General features: G+C 36.2%; 1 long non-coding RNA gene across 1 annotated transcript; it reads right to left on the bottom strand.

Annotated features, from left to right (window-relative positions):
* Positions 1 to 2,360: 2,360 nt before the first annotated feature.
* On the bottom strand, positions 2,361 to 7,874 carry LOC105456808. Its single transcript, XR_975288.1, has 4 exons — positions 7,807 to 7,874; positions 6,545 to 6,951; positions 3,811 to 4,046; positions 2,361 to 3,684 (listed from the first exon to the last, which is right to left on the bottom strand). It is a non-coding gene; the product is annotated as an uncharacterized LOC105456808 (long non-coding RNA).
* Between the last annotated feature and the right edge of the window lie 923 nt (positions 7,875 to 8,797).

Here is an 8,797-nt window from a genome sequence, read left to right as displayed (position 1 = left end):
TATTGATGTAGTAATAAACATGACACATCACTACACACTACTGCATCAATATCGCACGCATACATACTCACAAATTGTCGGTAAAACAGCGGATTTTTGGAGTTTGATCTAGGATTTAGGATCCTCTTAATATTATACATAAAATGTAAAACATTTTTTGATATCGATCTTGAATAGTTTCCGAGATATTATATAACAAAAAGAACTGAAATCTGCTTTACATATGAGGGATGATGTCATCCCTTCAAACCATCTTTTAGTACCAACTAATTTTTTAAATTCATTTGTTTACGTAATCTATAAGTTTACAAATTTTCATTAAAATCAGAACTTAACACTTCGCAAAATTCCCTTATTACTTACATTTTAGACTCTCAAATTTTAACTTAAATTATTATTACATTTTATCGGTAACTATTAACTTTTGATCTAATTTTCTTTAATTTACATTTTTAGTGCTTCTTGTAAACCCAAAATATAATGTATATCTGTGTTGGTGTCATCAAACTTAAATTTGAGAACGCACATTAAAGCAATTGTTATAATATATTATATATGGTTTAGCCGTGAGAAGGAATCACTGTTCGCGGACCTTTTATACATTAAATCATGTTGGATGTTCTTCGAAATAGGTCCTCTTTCCTCAATAGAAATAAGTATAACAAATATACACTTTATTTAGAAATCCTAAAATTATGAAATTAAAAAAAATTGAACTTTTAACTTTTTAATTAACTTTTTATTAAATTAACTTTTAATTTAACCAGTTTTATTATGGACTAATTTGTATCTTAACTTAACTAATTGTAAGTTACATTTTTAAAACTGTTAACTTTAAATTAATTTAGTTAAAAATAACATTAATTTATCCAACCTTGCTGAATCCTAATCTGAGGTCAAAATTTACAAATTAACTATATATATGTTTATACATTGCATATTTGTGTTAATACAATTAAATTGAGAGAAAACCAACGAACGGTTATAGTAGGATCTTGGTGCTTACTAATATTTTTGCGTGAATTTTACGTATGTACATATTCTAATACCACAAACTGCGCTGCATTTACAAATTACATTTAAAATGGTGCAACTGGTCTGATGGATCAAAAACGAAATAATAGTCTTATTACTTAGTGTTAGTTTTTCAGTATTTTGGAATCTCTGAATCTGTTCCTTACTAAATAATTTATTTTTATACAAATAATGAAATGTTAAATTATTTATTAAAATTATTTGTATTATTGATCCACCGTACTGGATCGGCCATTTAGAATTTTAAAATTATTTTGAATTCATAATCAGCAACCCGAAAAATCCCCGAGTACAAAGTTTCAAATGAATCAGTCTGATATAAAAATTTGTGAAACAAAAGGTTAATTAAATTAACAATAAAATAAAATGCATTTCTTAAATACTGTTTCATTAATAAATGAGATTGTGCATGTACAAAATAAATGCACTCAACTCAAATATATTACATGCATCATTACTATCACGATTTAAACGTGAATGATAACTATTATGTCATACTTAATTGTATTAATATATAAATAAATAATTTTACATACATATAACATCAATACAATTTAAATATAGTAATATTAAAAAACTCTTATACATTATCAAATGTTTAATTATTAAAAAGGATTCCGGCTTCGTGTAAGAACTGTGTTTAAAAACCAACAAATATTGCGGCGCGCAGTTTGTGTGTAGTTATGAATATTGTAATAATGAAAATTAATACACACCAACCCATGTCGGCTCAATAGGCATTACTTCAATATATTTGATTTTATATGAAATGAGAGAAAAGAGAACTCATGCAAAGCTTGTTTGGTACTCGTATATTTCTCCAATCATATTCTCAATACATAACCGAGACATCGCCGGACTAACTCGTTTTTCCTGCTTTGACTTTCGGCTACCGGGCCAATCATTTCTCTCTCGGATGATTTTAGCGAATTCCTATTTACAATACATTGTGTCACCCTCTTATCATGTGTTTATCACTTATGTCTTACTCTATTTATTACTTACAATTTATTAAATTAATAAGAGGTAAAGGGCAGTCAATAACCAAAGCACGATGTTTAATGCTCCAAGTAAATATAACTTTTGAATTACAATATAGTATAATCTACAAGTTATTCTTACAGGCCTATTTCCTTCAATTTATTATATATTATATATTAATTAAACATATTTATAAATATATTTTACATACATATAATTATTCTGTGAAACAATTTTGAAACATTTGTTGCGGACAAGCACTGTAAGAAAATTCTATTAATACTAGACAGAATGTCAAAGGGTTGCCGAGGAAACACTTAGAAATGAAAAACACAACAAAAATATTTTTTTAGGTGGATATTTATGTAATCATAAAAAATACATTCTTACATTAAAAATTCTTATTTCTAACTTTATTGTTATTCTCGAAACGCAATCATAATTTAACTATTATATTAAGAGAATGTACAGAAATATTCCTGTTCTCCGTGTGTGAGAAAATATTGGGAATCTGGCGGGTGAAACGTTTTTCGTGTGTCTCGAGTAACATGCGCTGGACGTGTTAATGTTTGACTTAAATGTATTTGACGCCGTGAAACTGAGGAGGTAGCAGACGCTTCGAAGTTCAAAAAGTCCTCGAAGACTTGTTCGAGCTAAAGACTAATAAAGGCGAGAACATCGTAGGGTAAGAAGGTAAACGCAGCGGAGATAAGGGGAGAGGCCAAGGAGGGACGCGCCTCCGCGCGCCTCTCTGCAGGTCGGCCTGAGATGTTCAAACAAATGAGAAGAGAGGTTAAAGTCCTCAGAGCGAGAAAGTAATTAACTTGGCGCGCGGAAGCCGGGAGAGCTGGGGTGCTCCCGGAGTAGTAAAATTCGTTATTACCGAGCTTAATGGCGCGACTCAAAAATGTTTAATCTACCTTCATCCGCGTCTGTGGTCCTTCCGCCTTTTGACTTCGGCCATAGCGCACCCCGTGAAAACGCAGTTTTCAAGGGAGCCCTGCCTTTTACCGCGTGACATTCCCGGCAGACTTTCGTAACCACTTAATTGTCCAGTTTTTTTTTTTTTACATTATGTCGGCTGAAATGCGGTATACAGCGCGACAAGTTCGTATAACAACGTAGATAAAAACGAATCTTATTTTAATATCTTTCGCAGGAATTTACCTTGGAATTTATCGCTGAGAAGAAACTGATTATCGGAATCGTTGGCAAATTAGAATAATGAAATATTGAATCGGTATTGATTTAGCCTTAGAAAATATTTTCGTTTTTCAATGTTACAAATAACAGTGACTTGAGGAATGTCATCAGGAAAATTGTGTCGTTGATATTTTAATTTAACATGTTTAATCTATAAAAACATTTATCTTGAGCACATGTACGTATTAAGAGGAGATTATTCCATTTTTGTATCCACATGTGATACACACACTCACGAGCGCGCGTTACTCGTTTAAAGGTGCCATACTTATATTAAAACTATTTAGAAAGTTAGAAGACTGAATCGTACAAATATTTTTAGATAAATACAATTCCGTTTGCTGGCGTACAAAGTAAACATATATAAAAGATAATTAAATAACGGTTTAACTTTATACATTTTCTTTCCACTACTTTAAATTAAAAGGAAAAATACGATAATTGTCGAACTGTAACAAAATGACTCTGAAAAGAAAAACACGGGAAATATTAAATTGTAACGGTAATGGCCGAAATTTGCGCAATTCTTTCTTTTCCAATGTAAGTTAGTTAATGATTTATCTTTGGAAACTATATACTTTTGCTACTTACGTTACATACTCGTGCTGTTTTTATTACCATGTATTGCCGCATGAATTTTTTTCACATGTACGAAACAAAACGTAACGTACGTAGTCCGCGCTTTTGCTTCCGTGCGATTCTTCTTTGTACGTATATATGTGTAGACTTCATCCGCTTACCGTCATTATGCATTATTTTATCCATCCAAGGTAGCGCTCATCGCTACAGCATTCCGTGAATGTCCCGGCATTTTTGCGTCGCAAAGGCTGCAACGAAATTATAGCCGATGTTTTCGCGTTCCATCTATCTTATGGGATTCTTTTCCGAGGAGATCTCGCGAAACTGTTGGTGGCGCATTTCGTTCGATGATGCTCGCGTTTTTCGCGATACCAACCGCGCGCGCGTGATATATTAAAAGAAATGCTGAAATTGTGTTTCTCACAGTTAGCCTATACGGCCGATGATATTTCGAGAAAACGATCCGAGAGCTTCATTCCGTGGGCGAATAACTACAGCATGTATAGTGGTATCGGTGCAGGCATACGATATAGGAACCGCCCATGGGAGCCCATTCCGCTCTCGCGGAATTCTCTAACCACAGATGCAATCTCGTATCTCATCGTCGCGTCTCATCCACTCTTATATCGCTCACGCGCTTTAAATTCAAAGGGCACGATTTCGTTTTATATACGCATATCATCGTGTGCGTGGTGTAACGATGTGTAGGTGCCTTGCTGAAAATTTTTCGCTGAAGAATTACGGTAGTAACGCGGGGAGGGGTGAGGGAAGCAAATATTGCGCGCGGAAACATGCGCTGGGAGAGCGTGCTAATTGCCCATTGTCCATCTCGTTGCTTCATGCCCCATTGTACAGTCGGTGTTTATCTCTATATTCCGGGATGAATATACGCGCGCGCACACCCAAAATTTGGCTCATTTAGCAAAACATCGAAATCGCCCGATTATCTCTCGGTTTGCACATTGGATGGGACATCATGAAATTGACTTCGATATTACAATTGGCTTCTGGTCAAAGCGCGTATCCCTATAACGTATATTACGGTACATCCATACGTATCAATTCTGAATTCATTTGCCATCGACTTTTCAATAATTACAATTTTAACGTTAAGATCGGCTTAACAAACAGGCGAAACTAATTTCGCAGGATTAAGCTACTCTTTTTCGTCAATATTTCGTTTATTATAAATAAAAGTTAAAAAATATAATGATGTCTAGTATAGCTACTGATATTGAAAAATATCGTAATTTCAGACAAATACAAGAGATTAAGATATTAAAGAAAGAGACAACGGTACTTGAGACAAAGTCTTTTCAAGATAAAAACGAAATCATTTTCTTTACTAAGAATTCACGCTTTTTCAAGCTTTTGTCGCATGAAACCTGAGAAATTATTCTGGTTTTAATTAAATGGATGACTCGAAATGCTCTCTCGAGACTAAAGTGAGAAGCAATGTTGTATGTGGTTAATTCTAGAATGTTATATTGAAAAGCCATTGTTAGTTTATAAGTTTACTCATGTGATTATACATATAATATACATGGAATGTCTTTTACGAATCTGATACCAAGAAAATTACATCACATAAGTAATTTTATTTTAACGTGAACGTGGTAAAACTTTTGTAAAAAACAAAAAGTTTTAAACTAATTAAAATAAATATATCTATAATTATTTTTTCGAGTGAATCTAATTATAATATATAAAAGCGCGCCGCTTCTAACGAATAATATACGCGATGAATCGGCGATGCGGTGATTGTTCTCGGTTTTCTTTAGTTTCCCCGTATATTTATACGGATGCGGCGGTCTAGCATCTCGATAACCAAGTCGCAGCCAGTTAGGACGCGGCGGTTCCTCACGTAACTGTCGCAAACCGTTGGCAACCGGTCTCGACAAGCTGCTGCATTTTGTAGGTCAGCACTGGGGTTCACCGTGAGGATGGTTGACAGTTTCGGGGTGGGATATGAAGGGGTGGGTTGGGTGGGTGGATGGGTGGGAAGTAGTCGAGAGGCAACGCGGGTTGTACGTGTCGCGAACAATGGCCTCGAGGGTACACGGCAACCTGATGTCACTTCCTGCGTCGGTGAAACCGCCCTAATTGTCCCCAACCGTACTCACCGACCATCCACCATCTCTCCGGCAGCGCTCGCATTGCGAAACTTCGTCTAGTCTCTTTAGTTATCTGTTTACTTGGTTTGCGCTTCGCATAGGCAAAAAGTCGTGCAAGTGGATGAGACGTTCGCCGCGCGCGCTCCCGAAGATTTCTTCGGGGGTAAATCATTATCTATAAAATTCTGTCTCGGATATCGGTGATAAGTAGATTGTCAATTTTTCCGAATATGATTTGAAAGCTATCTTGAATCTTTCGCCTGAAATGATATGGTTAAATCGCCAAAATTAGCTAATTTCGGCGATGTATAATGAAACAGTTAAATCATTATCGATATTAGTACCTGTAGAGATATTATATACGATCGAGATCTAAACGAAATTGCGAATATACTAAGATAGAATACTGAAACTCTACTTCGCGCACTAACGAACTTTAATGCCACATTAGGTTCTAAGAGGATATTCATGAGCCGATTATGATATCACACGCGCGCGCGCGGGCGTATGATTATAACGACACGCCGAGTTAATTATTTCCACAATCCATCGGATAATTTCTCCCCGTCGAAATATAATAATCCATTTTGTGCAAATTTCTCACATACGTTAATTGCAAAAAAAATCGTTACCAGACGAACGGCTCGGGAGGAGAGTCGCACGAGAAGAAGCTTGCATCTTCGATTGAGGGGCGCATCCGCAGTGCAGCGCAATCGACCGAATAATACGGCTGTAATGGTAGATCTTAAGGGCATGGGAAGACCCTCGTAACATAGTGAGACCGTGAAGTCGTAACGTCGCCTTAACGCCTCCTTATTTTCAATCGTATTCTGCTGAGCTGGACGTAGGGGCCGCTTGTCACGTACGCCTCGTGTCGCTCGTCGTTTCCGGAATGACCCATCCATAGCTCTACGTCAACGTCTCGGTTTTACTGTAAGGTCAAAGCTCCCGGTGTGATATACGTTCTCCGCTTTAAAGTGAGAGACGAATTAATGGAAATGCAGAAACGTAATCTTCACCCTGCGTTTATACACGTTTGCTGTAAAGAAAAAAGAAGCATTTTAATATTGTCATATTTAGCTCGAGAGCTTTATACGTTCCTCCGACAAGTATATGAAACACAAACGCGATGTCTATATAGATACTTTTATCTATACGCCACCGGCTTTTGGAGAACGATAACTCGATTAAGCAAATTTAGATTTAAAATCCCGTAATCACAGAAAACGTTACATTGCTTAAATACCTCGTTAAAATGGAAGATTAAATGTTAAATAGCATTCATCGCGGCCACGTTTGCAGCGTCGCTGTCCTATTCATAAACCGACCGTTTATTCCAGTGGCTTTTCTCGTTGTACCCATTCATTTGTGTTATTTCCACCGAGTTCACGTTAGCTTTATTTAAATTTCATACATCCTGATGTAATTTACAATGAAACAGACTACGTGGCCATCACGCAAATCTCCGAGCAAAAAAAATGGATATCGTAAATAAAAAGGAATTTTTTTTCGTTATTTTTTGAATTATTGGATGGATTGGACGCAGAATCTATGTGCGGTATAAAAAGACAACATATTCTTGTTATTGCGTACTCTTTTTAAAGAGTGTAACATTTATTTATGTCTGATTGGAGAGATTTAATGTTTCATGTCTCACTAATTGCTACTAATCAATTAGTATCGCGTTATTTGATTAAGCTAATTTTGATCGTATCAGAGGGAAGCCATTGAGCTTTTGACGGTTTGCCCGCTGATCCATTTAACAGCTTCGTTCTCCAAAATCCCGAGAAACGACTAGATGAGGGCGGTTAGAACCTCGATAACAAACGAGCTGCGATTTGCATTATATCCCCTCTCCCCTCCTACCCATTTTCTCTCAATCAGGATCACCCACCTTCCTTCTTTGAGGCTTATTTGATCAGTCTCGACGAGACGTTTCGTGTTTTTTTACCGATAGGGGCCTCCCTTAAAGCTTCTTTCAAATTTAAATAAGGCTGACGTGCCGCAAATTGCCGAAGCGTAAAACAAAGTTGGTATAAAAAAAAGGCTTTAGAGATGCGATCGCGATATTTTTCTTTGCGCAGTCGGGAATTAAATTTTGCAGCACGTAATCATCTCGTAAAACATTTATTGCGCAAAATTGCGCGTGATCGATTTCTCCTTGAAAAAATATAGATAATAGATATAAAAAATATAGATAATAATAGAACGCAAAATATTTGATTTCTTCAAATATCACGCCTGCGTGTTTCATAAATGATTGTCTATCTATCCGTGCGCGCGATGATCGCGATATTTTTCTTTGCGCAGTCGGGAATTAAATTTTGCAGCACGTAATCATCTCGTAAAACATTTATTGCGCAAAATTGCGCGTGATCGATTTCTCCTTGAAAAAATATAGATAATAGATATAAAAAATATAGATAATAATAGAACGCAAAATATTTGATTTCTTCAAACGTCACGCCTGCGTGTTTCATAAGTGATTGTCTATCTATCCGTGCGCGCGATGTTTTACTTATCGTGGATTCGTGATCGTATTCTCATCGAGCGAGTTAATGTTTATATACGTTTACGTGATTACACCGCGGTATAATCATGCATTACGTTGCCATCGCAACGAAGATAATCCGAATTGAGTTCCTGCAATTCCGCGTGTATATGTATTTTGCGGCGTGTTAGAGAAAGGTTTCGGCTACATGTCCATTTCATCATACCGCACTGGAGCACTGGGCTAGCGGTTTCGGATACGAACGCGCTATGGATGGCACTGGCGCTAATACCGAGTAATACTCTTACGGCTTTTAACGTATTAAAACTTTTATTTACGTCCAATACTATTTGCAGTATGCACGTTCGATCGTGGAAAAAAATTTTTTTTTTAT

Source organism: Wasmannia auropunctata, unplaced genomic scaffold (assembly GCF_000956235.1).
Source record: "Wasmannia auropunctata unplaced genomic scaffold, wasmannia.A_1.0 LD335547.1, whole genome shotgun sequence".
NCBI classification, from domain to species: Eukaryota; Metazoa; Arthropoda; class Insecta; order Hymenoptera; family Formicidae; genus Wasmannia; species Wasmannia auropunctata.
Note: the sequence above shows the minus strand (reverse complement) of the source record. Positions and strands in the feature narration are given on the sequence as shown.